Source organism: Ruditapes philippinarum, unplaced genomic scaffold, assembly GCF_026571515.1.
Source record: "Ruditapes philippinarum isolate M1 unplaced genomic scaffold, ASM2657151v2 ctg2954_1_1_1_1, whole genome shotgun sequence".
NCBI lineage: Eukaryota > Metazoa > Mollusca > Bivalvia > Venerida > Veneridae > Ruditapes > Ruditapes philippinarum.
This window is the reverse complement of record NW_026866608.1, coordinates 390,970-412,279: the sequence shown is the minus strand read 5'-3', so window position 1 is coordinate 412,279 and position 21,310 is coordinate 390,970.

The following is a 21,310-nucleotide window of genomic DNA, read 5'->3' as shown; positions in this document are numbered from 1 at the left end:
AAGCAGAAAACATTTTAGAGAGAAGAAGTGCATCGCCGTTGGTCTAGTCGATAAATATATAACTGTTTCTTCAAATCTTTTACCGAGAAATCTGTTGATATATGTATTTAAGATTTAATTCATGTTCTTGTTTAAATTGAGTTCTGTTAGAAGCCGATGCTTGAAGCGTGGATGGTAGATTGCGTTTGCCACTGCTGTTCATGAACGTACTGAATCAATGTAAGCCAGTAACATTTTCAATTGTACCAATTTGGGTGCTCTTTGATGTTCACATTATATTTCAGTTTGAATGACTAAAAACAAGACGGTATTCAATTGGTTGCACATATTATCCAACTACCTTAGTATCTCGTTATATCCGAAATGCGGCGTCGTCCAGATAGAAGAGAGACAGAACACTAAGAAAAAAAGCATATAATAAGAAAATGAACACATTCATGACCAAAGCTTGTTTATAACTTATATAAAAGTTTGTGTGTATTGAATTGGAATTGTTAGTAAACCATTTACTAAATTGTATTAGTGTCCAGCTTTATTTGTCATCCAATGAAAAACCTGTATTTCTTAAAAATTATGTGTGCTAATTTTCATAGAAGAAAAAAAGTCGATACTATATTGAAATCCGTTCATAGTCGCCTTCTATTTTTTTATAGTGCTTCATGGTACCGCGTAGTGACGTAATCAAGGGCCAAATAAAGCTTGACACTAAATATGTTAGTGTTCATCCTTAGCTGTTCTGCAGAAATTAAAAAACATTGTCCTGTCGCTATCGCTCCCGTCGAAGTTTCTAATTTCTGTAGAACAGCACGGATGAACACTAACATATACATAATGGCTATTTGTTCGTTTAAATGTTAGTGACTTATGCATACTTTACAAAAATATTTTTGCATCTTTCACTATCTGTCATGCACTGTTTTTTTAATATTCTAATTTCAACTAAAAATATACCGTGACCTCTGGTAAAAGAAACAAAACTGTAAGGCTTTTTATTTGATACTTAATTTGATATACTGATTTATTAAGACCATTGTTTACATTATTTGTAACAAAGTAAATGCTATGCCCTCAGGAAGAGTACCAATTGTGTCCATCTTCATTTAATTTAATGCCTTATTAGATACAACATTTACATATGTGGACACTTGTGATTATAATGAAATAACTTCCTGTCATTTCCTTTCCAAGTTGCTTGAAGCCATAGTTACATTCTTCCTTTGCAAGATTTTCTGACATCATTATTTGGCACTGATCTCATTATATCTAAAGCTAATTAGGAAATGGTGTTTTTGCATCCTGGTCTTTTAAACATATTCTTGTCAATGACCAGATTATTTCTATTTTGCGACACATAGAATTTTGAATTTTTCTCGACAAAAGATGTTGAAGACACTACCCTGACATTGCTTTGACATAAAGGCACTGGATCTTTTTGTCGAAGTTGTGTAACATTTCATGTGGGTGTAAAGCAAAAACGTTTTTGCAAACTTTCAGGATAATTTGTTCACTCTGATTTTCTAGTATGATACATGTATTTCTATTATGCAAAAAAGGAAAATCCGTTTAAATAGGCTTTTGATTCAGATTTAACTAAAAATCGCACACCATCGATTTTACATTTAAATCTAGGCATATATCTATTTCTCCATTTTATTTTGCATATTTTCCCGTTCTAGGTGCATTTATACATTTACGTAAGAATTTGACATTTTATCTCTTAAGGCTTTTGAACCGTATAATGAAATTTGGTAGATACCTCTTTTAAAGAACATATTGATTTTACTCCAAATAATTATACGACTTTATACGTTTCATTTGCTAACTAGAACAGTTAGTTTTTTCGTTCGTGTTTCTCAAAGTACAATGGTCATTTTCCCGTGAAATAATGTTTCTTTATTTTATGGCACATTTGCCCCGTCTTAACAACTTTAGTACGATTCTGGATATTTTATCATACGATTTGGATCTACGAATGGAGTACGACGATTGTACAATAAAACAGAGGTACGACCGTTGATGAGACAGGCGATGGCTTTCTTGATTATTAATCTGTTATACGACAATCGGTATACGGAGAAAACCATTAATTATAATAATTAAGAAGCTTGTGAAACATATTACCTAAAACACTTTTGTTTTCCACGTATCCGTTTATCGTATTTCTATGTAAGTTACAATATAGGTTTTGCGGTATTATTATCATTATAATATAAAACCATGAAAATACCTATGTTCTCTTGAAATACACGTCCGCAATATATTTTTTTTGTAACAGCTTAGATCATTGGAAACCTAAAACAATCCTACACAGAACTACAATGATCGATTATTGGAAAAATACAACTTAAATAAATACGAAGACAAAAACATAAACAATACTTTCAATTAGCCGTTTAAATCGGCCTTCTGCCTAATCTCGTAATGCTGTTCGCTCGATTTACCGTACACCAAAATGTGTAAGTGCAGCGATAGTTTGCCAGGCTTGATAAAGATAGATATTTTTGAGACATTTCTAAAAAAATAAATTATAGGAACATTAAGACAATAATGTTGGGCAATGCATCATAAATGTGTTAATCCTATGTCGCCAGAATTCTTTGCGAATTAAGACGTCCGACAAAGACGTTAACATATTTCAGATCAAAGTTTAGAATCAAGCAAGGTAGCATTGTCTTATTTAGTCATCTCTGAAGGGAACTAAATAACGAATGAAGCTTTATTGTGACAGTTAGATTGTAGCATGCGTCAATGAACTTCTTAACTCCATCCGCCAAAACCAGTTCCGTTGTCGCAATGGAAACGCGGCAATTAATTCTTCAGACTGCATGCTTATATTTCTATTTCTGTTGCGTCAGATCGGATAGGTTTCATCAATTTGCCTTCGTAAGCAGGACACGTTTAAGAGCATATTTCAAAAGAGAAACAGTGCTATTTGATATAAGCATCGCTGTTTGTCTAGCCGATATAACTGTTTCTTCAAATCGTTTACTGAGAAACTAAGCCAGTATCATTTTCAATTGTACCAATTTCGGTGCTCTTTGGTGTTTCCATTACATTTCAGTTTTAATGACTAAATACAACACGGTATTCAATGGGTTGCACAGATAGGCCACCTTAGTATCTCGGTATTTCTGAATTGCGGCGTCGCCCAGAAAGAAGTGAGACAGGACACTAATGAAACAAGCATAAAATAAGACTAGGAACACATTTATTAAATCTATGTATGACCAACGCTTGTTCTATAACTTAAAAAATTTTGCATGTATAGGAAAAGTTAGTAAACCATTTATTAAATTATAATGATGGGTATTTTTTATAATACAGTTCTAATCGTTCAAATGTAAGAAGCTTATGCATACTTTACACAAATATTTTGTATCTTTCACCATTAGTCATGACTGTACTCACTTAAACCCGAGTATGCAGTGTTCACTTTCTTGTTGTTTCATTCGTTGCACACAAGATATCTGTTATTATAATCACTATGTGTCTTTTAGAAATATTTTAACACTGGTTTAAAATTTTTGTCTCCTTAGTCCCTTTTGGTATAAGCTTGTCGAAACGCTTAATTTAAGCAGAAAACACGTAAAGCACATAAACATTTCCCAATTTCTTCCGATGCTCACTTTAACAGAACCAATGGGTCAAATTTGTTAAAGAAAGGCTTTACGTGCTCTCCTTTAATGAAATTTAAGCCTTTATGCCCTAGCACTATCAAAATTGTCAGGTAACGCCGGCACATGATAGGTCTTAACCCATAAAAACATTTCTATCACTATTTTTTATGGTTCACTTTGATCTACTAAATGGTTTAAATGTTGCTTCTTTTGAAAACTTACCATTCCTGGCCTGACAGGACAGATGACAGTAAATCTTGTTAGAACGTATGAACCTTAAATCAAGCTTACAAATATGCCTTAGCGGGAAATTCAGTAACTTCAAAATGTCTATATTGATGTACATGCATTTGCTATTTGGAATACAATATTCAAATTAAATTGTCTGCACTGAAGTAGCAAAGACTTGACGGACACACATGTCATTCTTTAAAAACTTATTTTCATGTCTTTGCTTTATTATTTCATCTAACAACATAGTCTACATCCAAAGTTTATGGCATAGGTTCTGATCTTGTAATGAAATTCTTGCCACAAGTCATTTCTGGATGTATGATAAGAACATTATTTGTCGTACACTAGAGTATTATTTGAGTGCAATCTTGCAATCAATGTATTAATAATACATTGTACGTATCCCATGCATGACTCGTCGAGCCTCGTTTCGCCAAATGGTCGGGTATACTCGGAACGAATATATCGATCCGAAAGGTAACATATAAGAGACATCATTTATCTAATCAAACGTTGTTGTTGCAAAAGAAAATCGTGTTGCAAGTTTAAAATCACAATAAATGTTAGGTAAAAGGTTTCTGGCAAAACAGATAAATACAGTTTAGTTTCAAGGTTTTAATAAGTAATGTACACATATACATCAAATTCTCTGAAATGATAACACTCCATTATTTCAGTTTCCAATTGTTTATGCATATGTGTAAGAATGACTTGTTTGTCATCTTCTTGACTGTACTTTTACCGACAATTCTTTAAGGGATTCTTATTTTCTCTATTTTAGATCCTTAACCATTATAATTTAATATTGGTGTACATGCATATTATGGTCATGGACATAACAAAAATAAAATTGTCCTTTTTTGCACGTGCAAAAAAACTGCGTTAAGCAGTCATATTCTCGTGCGCATTATTCAATCATCTTAACATCATAAAAAACCCATGGTACAAAATATCACGAAATTTTAAGTTTTAACTCAGAAAATATAATTAAATTAAAATCGGAGTACAAGATATTGCGTTAAGCGTGTATAATGGTTTGTCTACTAAGCAACTTTTTATGCTCTAACGTATACACATATACACATACAGTAAACCCAGCTGAAACTCTTTAAACTATACTTGCAAACTCGTGAAATATGCACGGGAATAATTACAAAGTTCATGAGGCAATGCATTTCCGCTTGTCTGTTTTAAAAAATAATCAGTCACTTATTTTATTCTTAAGCGAGTGTTTTTGCATAGTTATTCTGATTCTACTCATTTATCGAAAAAATATCAAAATGTTTCTATTTTCTGGTACGGAAATTAATGGTAACATATCCACATTGTAATTAAAACAGTTATCTTTCTTTGTACAATATAGAAACATAAAAAGTAAGGTTACAATCGTGTCAATGATTGCGTGTTTGCCCATACCATACACATACATTGAATCAATTTAATAAGCATATCTGATACTCTCACGTTAACTAAACCAATTTTATGTCAGCGTCTCGCAGTCATTTCCGATTTATCACCATTTTTTTGAATTAATATCAATTACAATTGTAGTGATGGAAAAGTTTTTGATGGTCTATCCTGATATGGAAGAAACAGTATATCTTCAAATTTAAATGCAAATTACAACCTTTTTTTACAAATGGTAAATACTAATCTAAAAATATTTGTTAATATCTGAAACATAATGAGGTTAATTCTATAATTGTTAAGCTCTATTTATCTCTGTGTAAGTTATACACTTTCTGTTATGTAAAAAGTTATACACTTTCTGCTCTGTTAAAAGAAATACACACTCAAGGATATAAAAGATTTTAGTCAACATATAGCCAATACCTAATTTTGCATATATCTATTCTCATTGATGTCCAAACAACGACAATGTTCTTAGATCATGTTTGCATTCATGAGGTTTAATGTAATCAAATATTGCTTTCCCGTTGTGTGAAAGTTGACGAATAATATTTCTGTAAATTGCCATACACATTGGCTAAGCTACGGCATAATTTATTACTAATAAAACCAAGCTCTAGGATAAATGTCATATGTATTTTCATATTTTTTCATATTTCATATTCAACAAGTGTATGAGAGGAATGTTTCACTATCAATACTTCATTCTCGTCCATTTTAGACTATTAATGTAATGATATGAAAAGAAAGAAAATGGAATCGGATAATAATGTAATAATGTTGTTTGTACAAAATCCATTAACGAGCTTATTATCAATTGGAACAAAGGAAACCTAATATAAATAATATAAATCTAATTGACATAGTATGTCACAACATTATATAAGATAACCTAAATTACATTCGTCACAAATTTGCCAAGTGAATTGTAAAAACGTAGCAAAAATTAAAAGATTACATAACATTTGGTCCACTAGGTAACTTAATTGCCATTAGCAAAGTCGTAATAACAAGCATATTTGTTTTGGCATTTTACTTGTCTCAACAAATGATTCTTTTAGCCGAGATATTCTTTTAGTGTTAGACAGGTGTTATATGATATGTTAAAACAACACATTATACAACTTTGCCCAAGCGCAGCTCATCAAAGATGAGATAACATGTTTCTAAAATCCAAATAAAAAAAATGTTAATAGTCAAAATGTTCATGATCAAAGTTAACAATTAATTTCTATCGCAAAAGTTTCAACAACCTTTTAACTTTGAAATTGTCGGTGGATGTTGTGGATATTATTGCAATCGAATGACATTTAAATACTTTTATTTTAAAATCAGCCGCCCTTTCTGCACCCATTTAGTCTTTCCCGGTTTTATTTCGTACCTTGTTGAGTACTGTTGTGGTGGTCCTTTGTTGCTATGTCATATCGGGGGCTGCGTTCTGTGAACGTCGCCTTGCTTAATTGATCTTTGCTCAATTGTATAGCCTTAAGTTTTTTCATAGTGAACTGTAAGATCAATCAAGATTCAATAAGCTGCTTTGAATTTAATTACATACCTTCTACGTTATTTATAAAGTATCCACATTTATTCTAGCATATATCTGTACTAATATCGAATATAAATTAATTTCAGATATTTTTTTTTCATTTTAAAAAATACAATAACAAATGATTGGCTTATATATGTCTACATTCTAAGTTACATAAAGATTCACCAATGTACTGGTTTGTTTTTGTTTACTCGCATAACAAAAACGTTGTTAATTCATAAATGCGTGAAATATTTCTTCTTACAATAAAATAAAACCAAGCAATAATAATCCATGTGCTATACAAAGTACTGTTTGGTGATGCCTTCATGTCTGCATTTACTTATCAAAAGTGACATTTATCGGTATATAATTTCTCTAGGGCATTATCCTGCTCTGTGTTGTCTAATGCCTTGTTCTGAATGTCCAATGTGACTGAAGATTAATGAAATTTTCATTCAGAATTGGTTCCCTTTTTACTTAGGAATGTATAAGGGTAAAGCTTATTTAATTATAGTTTGCTTTGTTTAGAGAGAGTTTGATTGAACATTGCATAGATTTAGTCACAAAAGTTATGATATATCCCTATTTGTCCAGGAAGCAGAACTCGCAACAGACGAAAAATGACGTAAACGTCTTGAATATTATGCAGTGCTTGAAACATTTATAACAAATATTTAAATAACCTGAATACTTGATAAAGAAATGGTACATGGCATATATTCCCAAATAGGTCAACGTCGCTGATGTAAAACAATCAATTTACTAAACACTACAAAAGTACTTACACGGTGTCACTAAAATTGTTTATTTGAACTTGTAATATTTTTACTTGAAGACATCAGAAGAAATAAGAAATAAAGAAATACAGTAGAACAACAATATACTTGTTATTTTGAGATATAAATCATAAATTTCAGGGCAATAAAGTTCAATCAATGTTTATGTTTTCCGTAAGATATTATCTCGGATTTTTTTTGCATACAAACAATTTGAATGTATATGTCCGTATCATTTGATATAAGATATTTCAAAAGAATCAAACATTTTGTTTACTGATACATTTGAAAGTTATGTTTCAATCAACAGCATATTAAACTCTTCATATTTATGGAAAAAAGTTTCAACTCATTAATTGCAACAATATTATCATTTTTCTGCAGTTAGACTTAGTGTGTGCACGTGCATGTGATTGACTAGACTTTTAAATGTCAGACCAGCTTGAGTCAAATATATACAATTCAACACATTCTAACCTCACTGACCGCATGAATCAGTGCATTTACTGATGATCAATTTCCGTCGGAAACGTCTATTCTACGAATTGTCTTTTCTAATTACAGTAAACATGTCAATAAGAAAACTCTGATGACTGGTTTAAAGTCCCGTGGAATTTTATTGTCAACTCTTATGTTGATGAATTTCTTGAAGGGCATTGACTTTATGATGCACGTTAAGTCTGGGGGTTTTATGCGTATACATAATTATTTCAGTGTTTAGGCACCATTCCTTTTTATGATTGTAACGTTTTAAAAAAATAACTGTCATTACAGAAACAAAACTATATCAAACGTTTGATGTATGGTGGGCTTTATTATATATGCATCATTGCCATTAACTTTTTTTCGTACTTTACATGTTTTTTTTATAAATTCTAGAATTTTATTTTCGTTGCTTGTACTTTATGGTGGATATATTTGTATTTTTAGGATTTTATGCCCTTATGTGTGGTAGACAGCAATTTCAAATTTGAGTAAAATTTAATTAAAACTTTGCTCAGTTTTTTTCTTTTTTTTGTTAGTGTTGTTGTTGTTCTAAGCAGCTATGGATACATGGACTTCACATTCCTTTCTTGGAGTGAAGTTTTCTTTTATGTCACAAAAAATGGACTTAAAGCGCTTAAAATAATTTTTCTTTCTTAAATAACAAAAACTAATAAAAATTTTGTACAAATGTACATTTTAGTTTTGGCTATTTTCCCGAACATCAAGTAAATTAAATGTAAAAATCCATCTTGTTCCTTTTACTTTTATTTCACTTTTAAGTCACAAAAAAAATTTAAATTTCATTGTTGATTTTGAATCATATAAAAAAAATAATTCAAATATTTTGCGAATAATCTTGTATGTTGATAATAAAATACTTCATTATTGCATCATGATTGCTGATAGCCTTATTTAAATTTCAAGTGTCAATAAACCTTGCTGCTTTCTTCTTCATAAGAACAAATTGTTTACAGACATTTTATCAGTCACTTATTTAAAGGGATTTGCCACATTTGGTATGTCATCCGAATAAGTAGCTTACAGCCGTTTCGCGTAATATTTCATGTAAATATAACAATGCAGTATGAACAGATAAAAAAGCTAAATGTATTGTTTAATTAAGAACACTACAGTTATAACAGTTTGGCGAACGTTTCAATATTCACGTGTTTGGCACATTATATTTCTTGATCAGTCTGAAAGAGAACTAGTTTGAAAGCAATACTCTAGAATGTATCACAGTGTGTTATTCCTGAAATTATATAACAAAACGTAATAAACGGTAAGAATGCCTTTATTTAACAGCGGTTGAATAATTAATTTTTTTGGGACAAGTGCATATGCGTTTGCACAAATGATGTGTCAATAAACGAATAAGGGTTTAATTGAACTCGTACACCAGTTTCATAAAACATACTTTATTTTTCTCGGTAAAGTACACGAAAAATCCATTGCCCATTTCAAATGTAATTTTTAAAAGTACTTTTGCATGTTGTAAGTTGCATGCCAGCATGCAATTATGTTACTTCAAGTATACTTGTTAAATTTTGTTACATTTCTAAATTATGATTAAGCATCACTAAAACATATTTAATAAATGGCCATCATTAAACATATATACAAGTATGGTCCTGTAAATATTTCCATTAGTTCATTAGTAAATATTTCCATTATGACTTTTATGATTATTTAACAATTAAACGAAGATAAAAAACACAAGACAACAAAATTGAAATATAATAAGCATGAATCAATATAACAATTCTCACATTCAAATAAATATAATAAATGTATATGGTTAATGACAATAATTTCTGACTTTTATAAAGGAGATCTTTAAAGAGAATAGATATTCAAGAGGTAAATGCAAACATGTTAATAGTTATATTTTAGCGAATAATAAGATTATTCATAAACCTTATTGTTAAACAACATATCCTTAGCTTTTGAATCATTGCTGATTATATGTCACCCATTTGTCAGCTTTTGTACACGTTATCATTTGTTGCTTTTTGTGTATGACAGATTTACTCTTTTTGTAATTGTTTGTATTGTTATTCATATCATGCTGCGTTAAAAAAAACTGTAATTATTGTATCTGACTGCAGCAGTTCGACTTGTTATTGTGGCTTGGACTTTTCTCTATTTAGTTGCTCCATGACTGTTTTGATGTTTTGGAATTGCTTTATTCCTGTGTGATCAAAGTAATTTGTTCTTTGCTCTCAAAATTATATCAGTTATCTGAAATATGAGTGACAATATGGTGGGAGTAAAGTTTTTTTGACTTATTACATTATATTTAGCTGGCATACCATTGCCTTTGAAAGGAAGTTTATGAACTTTTAGAAAATATCTTCATCTAAATAATGTATGGGTGTCAACTCAATTTCTGTCTCAAGTTGTCTTTGAAGCGTTTAAGTGTTTCGTGTTAATGAGCCGCCTGTCATAGTAAACGTCCAGTTCACTTGGATAAAATGTTTTAAAGTGTGGCAGATAGATAGATAGATATTTATTCAGGTTAAAACACATATACATGTATACATAATACAAACACTTAAGCATTTTATATAAAACTGATGACACAATTGTAATAAAATATTTCGGAAGTTTGTCAAACATAAATATCACAGACGGCTCATTGAATAATAAAATATTATAACTAAAAACAAAATCTAAAACTCTTTCTTTCCTATGACTAGATATCAATTTAATAGTTTAATAAAATGTGAGAAACATGTATAGAGTAGTGTGCAATAACCTCGGATTGCCCATGAAAGCCCGAAGGCTTATTTCCAATGGGGTCCTTGGACATATACTTACTATAATATACAATATAAAACACAAAAACATTGAAAAATACAAAACTTTGGAAACTGGAAACTGGAAGATGTCATTTACGTAAAATATCAAACTTTAGTATTTCCATTAACTTTGCTAAAAGGAAAACAATAAAAATGAGATCAATATCTAGTCATACTAGTGGATTTAATTATGATTTCCTAACCTAACTGTTCTAGTAAATGGGCCTTCACTGAGCTTTTGAAATCTCCTATCTTATTAATTTTTTTGATGCATGTTGGCATGGAATTCCAATCATTAATTGCTTTTTGAAAAAAAGTTACATTATCTTTCCCATAACTTCTTGGGGCCCTTAAATTGTACTGATTCGACCGAGTTGAATAAGAATGAATGTCTCTAACAGGTATAAAATTTTCTATCATATATGAAGGGCACTGGTTATTAACAATTTTAAAAACATGATTAAGACGTAATTGCTTATTTCTGTTTTCTACATTTAGTAAAGACATATTAGCAAGAATAACATTATTGACACTATCTCTAGGTCCCATACCGTGTATAAATCTAACAATTTTATTTGACAAATTTGAAGCTTATTTTTAAAACATTTCTTCAGACTCGTGTACCAAGAAGAACATACATAATCAAGGTGACACAGTATCCGATCTGAGCATAAATATTTTCTAGTTTTGAAATCTATAACATTTGCTTGCCTATTCAAAAACTCAAGACGTGAATTCACCTTTGTAAGAATACAATTAACAATAGATTCACCTGACAAAGAATCATCAATATTTAAACCTAGATATTTAACAGATTTTATGGATTCAATAGTATGTCCATTACAAACAATTTTAAACTCTTTAACTTGTTTCAGTTTACGTTTGGAACCAAAAATAAGACATTCAGTCTTTCCTAGATGAAGTGACAATTTGTTATCTACAAGCAAAGACGAACAAGACTCTAGTGTTTGTCCAAGTTTTTGAGAAATAATACTTGGATTTTTGTGAGCAAAAAGAATTGCACTGTCATCGGCATATAGAATAAGTTTACATTCTTGATCTATACTAATTCTCATGTCATTTACATAGCATAAAAATAAAAGAGGACCCAAGATGCTGCCCTGGGGAACCCCACATGTAACAGGCATGTAATCTGATAAAATATTATCAACACTACCAGTTTGTTTTCTACCTTTAAGATAAGACATAAACCAGTCAGTATTAGAGATACCCATCAATTTCAATTTTCCACATAAAATATCATGGTCAACAGTATCAAATGCTTTTTGTAGATCTAACATTATCATGCCTGTGTATAAACCTTTGGAATTATTGTTTCTGATATGATCCATAAGATGGATAAGACAAGTGTCAGTGGAATAGGAATTTCTAAAACCTGACTGTAATTCATACAATAAACCATAAGACAATAATAGACAATTGTAACATGTCATTTCGTTGCGTGTCAAGATTTAATCAAACCAACACAGTTGTAACAGAATGTCTTATTGTAATTGTAATCTTTGTACTTAATCTGTAAAGTATCTTATCTTATCTATGTAAAATGTGTTTACAAATCTTTGTTTAATTTTAAAACAACTTTTTTTAACTGAAAATAAATACTATAAATCTAATAAAAGCTTATTTTTAAATAACATCATATTACGGAAGCCGAGCATAATTTGCACTTTCTACTGCATGTTTGTGTTGTATATTAGATACATAAATGTATATATGAGTTGATTACTCCTACATTTATTTACACATTAACCAAATTGAAATAGGTTCGTACACCCTGAAACATTTTGATAAAATATCTTGGCTGTGATTTTTTTACAAAGAGTCTTGACAGGTTTAATGGCCATATTAAACTTTCCTTTACAAGTTAAATCTGACCAAGTAGCGCCGGTAATATAACATATTATGTAATACCCCGGTCACATATTCACGGAATACGCCCACGGAAGAGCCACGGATTAATTCCGGCATCGTCCGTAGCTACCCGTACTGGTCTGTAGCTCTCCGTATTGTAACCGTAATTAATCGTAGTAGTCCTTGTATATCCGTAGCGATCCTTGACAATTTTTGAACATGCACAAAAATTTGCTACGGAAAAATCAACCGTAGCGTATCCCTACTACTCCGTATTAAACCGTTCTGATACGTACTGGTCCGTACGGAAACCGTACTAGTCCGTACTGATTCGTAGGCCTCCACCTGCTACGGATTTCCACGGGTTGGTACGGAGAACTACGTATTTGTACGGTTACCCTACGTATAAGGTACGGTTTTAATACGGATTAATACGGCATTGTCACGGAAAGCTACGATCGTAATACGTTGTACTACGGAGAGGCAGGGATTAGCACGGTCTTATACGGTTTATTGCGTTGCAACACGAAACGGTACGGAATAGTACGGTCCACCACTGTTTAGTACGGATAAACACGGATTTTTATTGCATACGTGGGATAGATTAATAGTATCATGAGCTTTTTCAAGGGTATAAATACTACCTTCTTGTTAATATGGACATATTTTCGTAAACATTCAATAAATGATAATTGCCATTTACTGGCTGCAACTTTATATTGAAATAGCTCAGAATGCGGAGGCAGTGGTCGAGCTGCTTGATGACATGCATAGAGGTAAAAATATAGTAATATCATACTACAATTCATAAGTAATAGAATAACATTTGATGTTACATATTTTACAAACATTAATTTGGATCGTGAAATTGGAGTAAATATGTACATAAAACAAAGTGTCTCATAAGCCTCGGACGCTGGCCCTTGAGTGATAATAAGATTAATTAACAAGCTTAAATTTACATATTTTTAAAACATAAACATTCACGATAATTAATGTTATTGTAAAATGAACAGCAAAATTCAAAATCAAAAGAGAACCAGTATTGATCAACATTTTTCTTTAATGAATACTAGCTCATATCTAATCACGTAAGAGGAGATGGTGGACTAGAGATGGGCTATTACGAAGACCCCTTCATGTTTAGTATGAGGCTCTCATGGCCGAACCTGTTGAGGATCCGGCGTCCTTCACGAAATTCATTTTAATCGGACCTGATATGTCTCGGGGGTCGGACGCGATGAGGGCGAATCCTCTCCGCCAAAATCAAACTCTGCAATTCGTTTATATGTGAGGCATTTTGAAAATGAGCATGCAAGAGGTTGTGGACGGATATAATAGGTCCGTATAGGTCCGTGGCAATACGTTCTTCTCCGTATCAATTCGTTCTTCTCCGTATCAGACCCGTACTAATTCGTACTAACCCGTGCTTATACCGTAGCAGACCGTAGTGTATCCTTAGTGCATCCGTCCTGATTCGTGTCGCTCCGTACCAAAACGTGTCGGTCCGTAACAATCCGTGTCTCTCCCGGGGCTTTTGGTGGTAAATCCGTCGAAATCCGTACTCATGCCGTTGTGTGACCGTACTGGAACCGTAGCGGACTACGGAATTTCACATTTCCGTAGTAATCCGTGAACGATTAGACCGTAGCTCTTCCGTGGCATTATCCGTGAATATGTGACCGGGGCATTAGCAACCGTTTATATAGGGTCGTAAGACAGTCAAATATCATCTTTATGACAAAAATAATAAAGCCTTGATTACATTATCTTAATGTCCTTAAAAGAGAATGCACGGTATATATGTATATAAATCAGAAAATGGAAATTTTGTCCGTCTTCTTGGTTACTTGCACTTGAATTTCTGAATATGTCACAATGAATTAGGTTAATGATATTCTTTTAAAATACAAGTGATTATCTATTTGATGAATTAAACTGTCCTTAGATTGTGATAAATGTAGAAATAGGGTAATAATGTAATCCAACATAAAGACGAAAGCAGACAAAGGCCTTAGGAATTGTTAGATATAAACGCTCGCTGAAATAATATGTACGATATATCTCCTCTCGTTGACAATTACAGAAAACTTGGCAACATCATTCCAATAAATGCATAAATGCTGTTTTAAATCCCGTATAAACGCAAACCCGACTATCTAAATATGAAGTTAGGGTTTATTCCAATAGCAATGAAATGATAAACCTGAATTAACATTGCCAGCATTTCAATTTATAATATATTAAAAAGACTTAAAGTGACATTATACTTTTTTATCGTTAAGTTCAGCTTAAAAAATAACGGATTACATGGAAAGAATTGCACTGAAACCATAGTATTATTTTTTAAGTGGAAGGTGCTTATCGAAGTATATCACACGACATTTGCAGGTTCTATTTTTATATATTCATCCTAGAATACCCGACGTTTGGACAAAAATACGTCAATAAACAAAATTCAAATACGTAAATAAGAAAATTATAATCTATCATTCTGTCTAATTGTAACATTTTTACTTCTTAAATTCCACTACACAAATGAAATAATTTCATATTGTTGTTATCTAGACAAGCAAGGAGAAGCAACCTGTCGTATTGTATTTCCTATTTATGTAACATTTTTATGTAAATGGTTCAGTTAAGATTGATACCAAGCAGACATTCTTATACAATATGCCCTAAATTTCTGAAGAATTCTGTAGGGGTGAACACGAGATACCTTTCATTATGCAGTAGGTTAAAATAAATATGTCATATTTGTTGAAATAGAATATAAAATAGGATAATTACAATTTCAAATTTGCAAATAAGATCCATAAAAACAAGTTACCATTCACGACCGTTTAGCACGGCAGAAGCGGAATTCAACATTTAAACACGGAAATGATGAAATGTTGAATATAGACAACGTCTATTTATGTGTTTATACAATCAATTTTTACAAGACAATTGAGAAATATCATCCAGATTTGAAACTATTAGTACCTTTCCTTTTTTATTTTTTAACTTTCAGATCTATTTGAATAATCAATTTTTGATAATCAGTGGCTTTATAATCATATGAGTCCTTAGTATCTAAATATACAGGAGAAGTAAATTTCCGACTACACTGTATTCTTTTAGTTAATGGTATATGTTTCATTATCTTTGGAAGCTGACTATGCGAATTTGACATGTAACTTGATCAGCAATCTTATACTTTCAGTCTCAATTTTCTATATAAAATTCATCATCAATGAATGATTAATTTTTCAGCTTGTGTGCATATTAAACTTATCAAAGTTCAGCTTAATCTGCCGTCTAGAAAGTAAGTTTAACTGAACCATGATTAATTGTACCAGACTAAAGGATGTACTAAATGAATACGAAATTTCTGAAATACTTTCATTGTGGAAGATTTATCAGACATATTTTTAATGTTGTTCAATGATTAGACCCATTGATATCGAAATCGCAATATTGTCTAATACATTATATGTATCAAATTAAGGATCTCCATTTTCAAGTTTTTACTATCAATTAGCATTTGTCGAGTGTCTTTAGTAAATTGTTGCCTTTTTCGAAATTTCTTATTTTTCTGAATGCCATCATTTGTTTACAATACAATAAATAAAAGCACGGATAAGGCATTTTTTTTCTCTACACTCCTAGAAATTAAACAGTTCTTCAGCATTTTTTTCAATGAATACATTTCTTGTTTCTGTTGCGTTTCTTACAAAGTCAAATTTTGTTCTAAGTACAATTCACAAGTCATTCGTCTCAGAAAATATACAAAATAAAAGTTCTCGTGCTTACTTTTTCATGCTTGTCTGAAATACTTGTTTCCTTGACTTTTATCTGTAGTGCTTGGTCAGTATAAAACCGACTATAAGAACATATCAAAAATGTGGTCTACACAAATATAGTAATTTATATATTAACTTTCTAACAACGAGATTCGTGTAAATGTAGATGTAGTATAATAATAAACGGTTTACTATTCAAAGCAACCTATGCCTATCGGCCTTCGTGATTACATTCCTACACATTTGAACTCGAACCGTGCATTGTTCTACAATAATACATTCAAATTGTTACCTTTTTCCGATCACAACATATAATATCATATTTCCGACAAAAACATATTAATGTCGACCGTAATTTTGATTCTGCACACTCCCTGGTATACTTACGCAGAAGATAGAGTTGTTTCAATAAATAACTGACGTAATAACAAACAACAAATTTTAAAAAAATGCCTTCTGGAATAATATAATTATTTCCTCTCGTACATGTATCAGGAGTTATTTATTAAACACATTAGGGTTTATCTACAAACCATCCCCGTAAGACCGAAATACCGCCTTTAAGTTAGTTTTTTTTATTAAATCTCTAGAAAGTAAATGGCTTACATTATAGCATGCTGTGCAACGTTTGAACTTTACGATGCTATTGTTTTCTATATATATTGTTCACTTATTTTGCCTAGGTCAATTAAATGTTTATAATGAATGTGTTATTTCATTCCTTTATTATTGCCATTTAGTGCTTTGACGCGTAAATTATCAAAATTAAAGAAATCGTAAAAAAATACACCCCCTCCGCAAAAAATACCGGCAAAACAACAAAACATCTGCTTATTGTGTAAAATCAATTTCATAAAATACAAACTTCATATTCGTTATACAATGGAAAATATTAAAACGATTTGCTATGAACGACACTGTTCCAACATAGTTATTTTCAACTAAAATTGCATAACAATTTTATTTCAAAATGATTTCATCATCTTTTAAATGTAAAGGACGTTCGTTCCAAATATAATTTACATGTAAGAAACAAGGAAAATTTCCATCTAGTTTATCTACTTTTAAATTTCTGATCTATGTACCAAAAAAAGTAAATAATTAAAAAGTTACTAAATGATATTAAAATGCATTCCATGTATTTTCCGTTTCCTTGAACTATTTTATTATTAATAAAAGGCATTTAATTTTCTCACAAACTGTCGCTTTGTACTCTCATTTCAATAACAAGTTCGAAAATAGGCATGTATCAGTGTCTGTAAGCTGCTTGATACTAGAATGGTTCTTCTTTGACATCAGTCAAACACTTATCATCATCACAGTTTTAGACATGTATATAATAACACTGTTTGAAATTTTGTATAAACTCTTTGCAAGGAAAAGTTAATTATCCATTTTAACTAGCACTTTTTTATGTTTTCCTTTTTTCTAGGTATAACAATACACTATAAAACGTGATAAATCAACAGCAATGGAAAACTGAATGTTTACTCTGGATAAAGATGTTTTCTCAGTTACGATATCATGTTCAATTGCCATTATATGATAATGTTTCAACCTGCAACAACAATTATAAATTTAGAGGACATGTGATATATTTCGAAGCAAAGAAAACAACCGAAGCTAAAGCAAAATGTCCGGTTTTTAAAATCGGTTTAGACATATTCAATATTAAATACTACGTGAACTAGCATAACGGATTTCGGAGGACCAAATACATTTAACAGTATTGAGGATGTACCACGTGTTACAGCTGCAACACAAAATTTACACCTGCTGTTGTGAATACAACAATTGTTGAAAGGACAGGTCCCATTAAAAGTAAGAAAATCAACAAAAATTCTCGAAAGGTGCCTTAGATTCTACATAGACAAACGCTATAGATTGTACGTTGTTCTTTTACAATTATCAAATTTTGGCAATCCTATATTTTGAATAGACCAGGGTCCCAGACACTGGAATTTATAACCATGATTATGCCAATCGTGTAATTATCTTCCATTAGATAATTTACTTTATTCTTATAATTTAAAGAATATTTTCCGACAACCGAATTACATTTGTCACTTTAATAAGCAATTAAGTGTATTTTTATATCTGGATAAAGATATATAATTGATCTTGTCTTTGCTAGTGTATGATAGTTTATAATAAATTTAATGTTGGCTAGGGATATGCTATTGTAGCACCTTTAGGTTCGAAGATTGAATACAACTTCAGCCGGGCATATGTTGCGTGAGATGTCGCTTCTTTTAACTTTATCTGTCAGGAACTGAAGCCAAGTCTGCAATTCCTGTGTAATTTTGTTATTTTCATTGCTACCATGAGATGAGAGAGATTACCTCCTCCTTTCCAGAGTTTTTCTAACAATACGATAAAGAATAGAGCGATGAACTGTTCTACTATTATTATATTAACAATAATAATTATAAATGTCGATTCCTTAAGACAAGACACGGACATATCACATACTTTGTCAAAACTTAAGTTGCAAGATCAGATGTAACCCCTGAAAGTGCTTTGCAAACAGATATGTTTCTTTCAATATGACCTATATATTTAGGACTGAAAACTGAAAAAATATTAAACTGAAAAGGACAACATATTATCTGTAACAGTAATAATATATCAACACATAAGAGCAGGATGGAAGAAGAATTGTTTTGATATTCATTTTCTAAATTTGACCATAGGACACACACGTGAAATATTCAACGATCAAACATACGGTTTATTCTGTTTGTCAATTTGAAGTAAAAAATCTTATGATTAAAATTGTTAATTCTTTCATCCTCTAGATAGATGTATTTGATTTTAATATCCCCTGTAAAGTGATTATCAGTTTTAACAGTCATAATACTTTATCTAAAACAACTGACTTTTGTTTAATTTGACGAAAATAAATAGGCATTTGTCATTACGCTACATTTAAAAATATAATTATATGCATCTAAAATATTTGATATAAAATTATTGATTAAATTTAATTTGATGATTTTAATAGGATGTTTACATCTAAGTTTAGATTTCTGCCTAAGCTGATGCTGAGGGGCGTGGATGATAGAACGCATTTATCACTTTTAATTTTGCTTAAAATGATTTTTCTCTATTGTATTGGCTCAGCTAGAGAGCTAACGACACGATCAAACCGTGCCTGCAACATTCTATTTTGGCGTGTTTTGCCGATTTTCAGAATTTCTTCTTTGATTATTTTTAAATGTACATACAGTAAACATCTATAAAGTATATACAGATAGATAAAATCTCGAAATTGTCGTTCATTATTAAAAAAGCTAATTTGAATTTGGCGTAGCTTTCTGCAAATACAAGCACATTTGTGTGTGTAATTAATTCCGCTGGAGAAGTCTGAAAGGCCGAAAGCTACGACAAATTCAAATATTAAGCTTTTTTAATTATAATATAATACATATAAATACATTTCTTGCAAACTCACAGAAGCATTTTTGTCAATTTGTTCTTTTATGATAACATCATTGCAAATATATCATAGAATACAAATACTTTTTTAATATGAGTCTTATGTCGCATCAATTCTCAAAAGCATTCTTTCAAATGTCCAATTAATACAGAAAATTGGAGAATCGGTTACTGTAACTGCTTATATTGTAATTTTATGAGGTGACAAGACTTATACGTTGTGTAAGTTGTTTTTATTCTTCATAATATTAGTATTAAATAAAAGGACACTCAAGTTATATTTTAGAACATGAATGCAAGACTTAATAAGCCTTCTGATGTCATCAAATTGCATGATATTGGTAAAAGATTAAGTTGAAGATTTTTTTGTTTGTGATATAAACAAATCAGATTGTAATCTTATATGGAAACATATAATTATAAAATTCTAGTATGCCGAATACGCTTTCTTACTGTTATGTAATAGAAGAATGTTTATTGCAAAAAGATAAAACAACAACATAAATTCAAAATTAAAATGTATGCATGTAAAATGTACCAGTATTTACACATTGTTCTCAATGATTTATGAGTATTTGATATATCAGAATTTTGGCATGTCACAATTTTATTTACATTCTGATTAGAAAGTAGGACAACCACAATTACTAGGGATCAGTATTTGATGGAAATCAGACACTGCAAAATACAAATATATCTATGTTATGTCTTCACCTTCCAGCATTAATTGGCAATGCATATGGTATAGAATAAAGGAAATTGCTTGTTATTATATTAGTTTACATTTACAGTGGATACAATCAGTACAAATTACTCTATTTGTAATTCTTGCTTTCACATTATGTTTAAACATTGTCTAGAGAATCTTTCTGGCTTACGTAGCCTACTATCAGTAAACATAAAAAGGACACACACCAGAAATTGGTATTGTTCTTTTGGGATTGTTTTTTTCCCTCCAGTTTTTTTTTTTTATTTCTTTTATTTTTTTTAATAGTCTCTGAAATTATCAAGATGTTGTAGATAAATATGTCAATATATACAATATCATCATAGTGTTAAGAGACTTCTGTTCTGTCTCGATTTTTTTTTCAAAACATCACGAACAGACAAAAACATTTAACTTCAATTAACTTAATAAAATGGGAAAAGCAGGAAATGCTACATTTGCATGACGTTGAATGATACTTGCAAAAGTAAAAATGGCAGACGTTTATGTGTTTATCGAAACATTATTTACATAATTTAAAATAAGCAGAAAAGCAAATTTAATTTGTATATTGTATCATGTGAATTTAATATGAAACGGATATTGAAATTAAATATGTATGAATATATTAATATATTCTACATGATGTACATT